The sequence below is a fragment of the Sorghum bicolor genome, chromosome 6 (assembly GCF_000003195.3).
Source record: "Sorghum bicolor cultivar BTx623 chromosome 6, Sorghum_bicolor_NCBIv3, whole genome shotgun sequence".
Taxonomy (NCBI): Eukaryota; Viridiplantae; Streptophyta; class Magnoliopsida; order Poales; family Poaceae; genus Sorghum; species Sorghum bicolor.
The window spans coordinates 37,850,757-37,856,023 of record NC_012875.2 but is presented as its reverse complement, the minus strand read 5'-3'; positions in this window follow the sequence as shown (position 1 = coordinate 37,856,023).

Genomic DNA, 5,267 nt, shown 5'->3' with positions numbered 1-5,267 from the left:
GATAGCGCTGCGATTAGGGGATAGACACCACAACAAAATGGGGTTGTAGAAAGGAAGAACCGGACTTTGATCACCTTGGCAAGAACAATGCTAGATGAGTACAACACTTCAGAGAAGATGTGGGCCGAGGCAATCAATACCGCATGCTATGCATCAAACCGGCTCTTTCCTCACAAGTTCCTAGAGAAGACACCATATGAGTTGCTCAATGGGAAGAAGCCCGATGTCTCATTCTTTAGAGTGTTTGGGTGCAAGTGCTACATATACAAGAAGCGCCAACACTTGGGAAAATTCCAAAGAAGATGTGACATTGGCTACTTGGTTGGCTATTCATCAAAGTCCAAAGCATATAGGGTTTTCAACCATGCCACAAAGATGGTTGAAGAAACATTTGATGTTGAATTTGATGAAACTAATGGCTCCCAAGGAGCAAGTGATAATCTTGATGATGTAGGTGGTGAACCATTGAGGGATGCCATGAAGAACATGCCGGTGGGAGACATCAAGCCAAAAGAAGATGATGATGATGTACAAATCATTGAGCCACCATCCACCTCACAAGGTCCACAAGATGAAGACAAGGATGTGAGAAATGCTCATGAAGACACCCAAGTCACTCATGAGCAATCGGTGGCACAAGCACAAGATGTTGATGCTCCCCAACCAACCCCTCAAGTGGCACCAAGAAGAACATCACATCTCCTCCAAGATCACTCTCAAGATCTCATTATCGGGAGTCCATCACGTGGTGTAACTACTCGTTCTAGACATGCTTTATTTATTGAACATCACGCTTTTGTGTCTCTTGAAGATGAACCAAAGACTATAGAGGAAGCTCTTCGTTATGCGGATTGGATCATGGCCATGCAAGAGGAGTTGAATAACTTCACTCGCAACCAAGTATGGACACTTGAAGAGCGACCCAAAGATGCAAGAGTGATTGGAACAAAGTGGGTCTTCTGGAACAAGAAGGATGATCAAGGCAAAGTGGTGCGCAACAAGGCAAGACTTGTGGCAAAAGGCTTTTCACAAGTGGAAGGTCTTGACTTCGGTGAAACCTTTGCACCGGTGCAAGACTTGAAGCAATCCGTATCCTACTTGCATATGCATCTAGTCATGATATCAAGTTATTTCAAATGGATGTGAAAAGTGCTTTTTTAAATGGTTATATTAATGAGCTTGTCTATGTTGAGCAACCCCCCGGTTTTGAAGATCCTAGGTACCCCAAGCATGTCTACCGGTTGTCCAAGGCTCTCTATGGTCTCAAGCAAGCTCCTAGAGCTTGGTATGAGAGGCTTAGGGACTTCCTCATTGAGAAGGGCTTCAAGATTGGGAAAGTTGACACAACACTCTTCACCAAGAAAATGAATGGGGAAATCTTCATATGCCAAGTTTATGTTGATGATATTATTTTTGGCTCTACTAATGAAGATTTTTGCAAGGAATTTGGTGATTTGATGTCCAAGGAGTTTGAGATGTCCATGATTGGCAAGCTATCCTTCTTCCTAGGATTTCAAGTCAAGCAAATGAAGGAAGGGGTCTTCATCTCTCAAGAGAAGTACACTCAAGATCTTCTCAAGAGGTTCAAGATGATGGATTGCAAGCCAATCAAGACACCCATGGCATCAAATGGGCATCTCGACTTGGATGAGGGAGGTAACCCTATTGACAAGACTCTCTATCGCTCCATGATAGGAAGTCTACTCTACCTCACCGCATCTAGGCCCGATATAATGTTTAGTGTGTGTATGTGTGCAAGATATCAAGCAATGCCTATGGAATCTCACTTGATTGCTGTCAAGAGAATTCTTAGGTATCTAAAATACACACCTTGCCTAGGCTTGTGGTATCCCAAAGGTGCAAGATTCCAACTTGTAGGCTATTCCGATTCGGATTATGCCGGGTGCCGGATTGATAGAAAAAGCACATTCGGAGGGTGCCACTTCCTTGGTAGATCACTTGTCTCTTGGATGTCAAAGAAACAAAATAGTGTTGCCTTGTCAACGGCCGAGGCGGAATACATAGGCGCCGGTGCTTGTTGTGCACAAATACTCTACATGAAACAAACTTTGCTAGACTATGGTGTAGTACTAGACAAAGTACCTTTGTTGTGTGACAACGAAAGTGCCGTAAAACTTGCAAACAACCCGGTTCAACACACCCGCACAAAACATATTGACATCCGCCACCACTTCCTTAGGGATCACGTTGCTAAAGGTGACATATCCCTGGAAAATGTGGGAACGGAAAATCAATTGGCGGATATCTTCACAAAACCCCTAGATGAAGCTAGGTTTTGTATGTTGAGAAATGAACTTAATGTGCTTGACATGTCCAACTTCACTAAAAGATAAAAGTTGTGTGTTGAATCATGTAAATAACTTTTGCTTTGCATTTCATGCATACTAAATCTAAAATCCAACTTGCATGTAGGGCTTGTCTAACATGGTTAAGATAACCCCTTGTGTGTGTGAAAAAGCTTAACCTTGGATCAAACTTGACAAGCATTAGTTTACTTTCAAGAATTGCATTACAACTCATTTCATATGCATTCTGGTTAGTTGATTTTTTCTTTTCGGTTATTCGTTGAGCATCCGCTGTGTTCGTCCATAGATAGGGGGAGCATTCAAAGCTCATTATGTTTCAAACCCCTAGCTTTATGGCCATACGATGCTCCTTGGTGATCTTCTCGAACTATTTTCATAAAAACTACTAAGCCTATGGCTAAATATTTGTGAAAATTTGAGGGTTTGAGAGTTTTCACTCATACCAGTTCCATTTGGTGTTTATTTGTGTGTTCTTGGAAATGGAACTTGGTTGGGTCAAAGTCGGACGTGGTGCTTAGTTGAAGAAGTGCTCAGAGGAGCACCGGACGATGCACCGGACGCTGCCTCTGAGCGTCCGGTGCTGTGCAGTGCGCCAGACTGCACTCACCGGACGCAGGAACAGTATCCCTGTTGCGTCCGGTGAGGTACGTCCGGTGCTCACCTGGCGTCACCTGAAGCACCGGACGCTAAAGCCAGCGTCCGGTGCCTGTCGTCCGGTGCGATGCCAAAATGCAAACCTCTCTGCGCATGAGTCCGGTGGTCACCGGACGCGTCCGGTGCAACATAAAGAGCGTCCGGTGACCCCGCGGCGGGCGGATAAAGCCCGCGCCCAGAGGGTTTCGCGGGCGGTTTTCCTCCTTCCTCCCGATCCGCCGCTGTTCGCCCCCGTGACCTAAGCCGCCGTAGCTCGCTGGATCCGCCGCCTCCGTTCGATCCTCCGCGGCCACGTCCTCTCCCCTGCGTCAGATCTGCACCAGAGCCACCCCTCACTCTCCCTTCCTCGCGTGGATCTAATCTCGCGGAGTTTCAAGGATTTGGGTGAGTTCTCGGGGCTTATGCCCTGAGGGTGCTTGCTTTATTGTTTAATGGATTAGAAAAGGGTTTGTTTAACCTAGATCTTCTCCGTTTCCCCATTGCAGCACCTTGAGGAGTGGTTCCGCGTTTTCTTTTGGCAGTTTCCGATCGAGAGTTTTCATCCGGATTGTGTCTCGTCCGTCGATCGTAAGTCTTTCGCGTCCATATCTTATCTATTCTTGCGATCCATAGGTTTCTCTCTTCTCTAAATCGATATAATTGCGACCTTATCTTGTCGATTCTCTACAGTACATTGTTCTCCATTGTCAGTCAGTTGTTTGTTGGACGCTTGATTGGCTATGGCTCGGTGCAAGAATGTTAGCGGTCCGACAGCTGGCTCAGGTGGTTCCCCAGGAGGCGATGGTGGAGGTGATCCTCCTCGTCGTCTATCAGCGGCAGAGAAAGGCAAGGGAAAGAAGCTGGCCACCAAGAAGCGCAAGGCCAGTGACAGAGATGCAGAGGTCGCGGAGGCAGTTGCAGCAGCGGCTGAGGCAACCGAGAGGGGTGGTCGTTCTGGTTCTCTGAGGATTGGGGATGATCTCACGTAGCGGCAGAGGCGTGCAGTGCTTGAGGCAGAGGCTTTCCATGGATCCCCTCCAGGCACTGTGACTATTGGAGGACAGAGGGTCAGGCTCGTGGTTAGGGATCCGGCTCAGGAGGGTCCAGACACTGAGACAGAGACCCAGGCAGAGGGTCCAGCACAGGAGCAGGAGCAGGAGCAGCCACTCAGGAGGTCGACTCGTGCTCGTACCCAGGCCGTTCCTCGGACCGGCACGCCGGGTCAGTCCACTTCCATAGCTCGTGCTACACCAGCGAGAGGCACCCCAGCTTCCCGCCAGAGGCCAGTCAGGATCCACAGGGATCTCACTCTTGTGTCAGCACGAGAGATCCAGCAGCTGCGTTTCGTTCCGTTTCCGACTTGGTTTCCAGCTGCCAGGGATCCCAGAGCCAGTGCCCGCTTCTACACAGTCATCCAGGAGGACATTCACGAGGCATTGGTTCGCTCTCAGTCTCAGTTCAGAGAGCACAGGGTGATTGACCTAGAGATTCTCGGGAACATGGTTGGGGCAGATATTCGACAGTATTTCACTTACCTCCACGGACTCCCAGAGCTGCTAGCGCTTCCCGGTACCTATTGTGAGCAGTGGGTCAGAGAGTTCTATGCGTCAGTGTGGATTTCTCCAGATCACAGTTATATTCACTACGCACTGGCAGGCACGGACTACCGAGTGACAGCACAGTTAGCCAGACAGGTGCTTGGACTACGAGCCTCTCCCACCAGGATTCACCAGCTGTGCTACGGGAACGTGGATCCCCCTCGTCGTCCTCACGGTGGCGAGATACCACCGGTTGGCTTCGTGGCTCCATGCTTCCGTGCACTCTTTGGGGAGGGCTCCAGCAGGACAGTGGGAGACTTGACACGCCCAGCCAGGAACCTTGACTTCATGTTGAGGAAGACCCTTCTCCCCAAGACAGGCTACAGGGACGGTTTCACTCGCATCCAGCAGTGGTTAGTCGCTCACCTCATCTCCCAGACAGAGTTTGACCTGTGGGATCTGATTGTCTCAGAGATCGAGGACACCATCTCAGAGAGCTTCAGGGGCCGGCATCAGTTGCCCTACGCACATTGGATCACCCTGCTTATACTTCGTGCTAGGCCACTGCCTCTGCCAGCTCACTTGCAGAGGGAGTTGACAGAGTCGGACACCGTCTTTCCCCACTACGACCCCCGACAGATGTTGAGAGCACACCACGACCTTCGCGGTGCACCTCCTCCTAGTGCTCCACGTGGACCGGTGCCCCCACCTTCTCCTAGGGGCACCCGCAGTACAACAGCCGTTGTAGAGACAGAGGAGCAGCAGGATA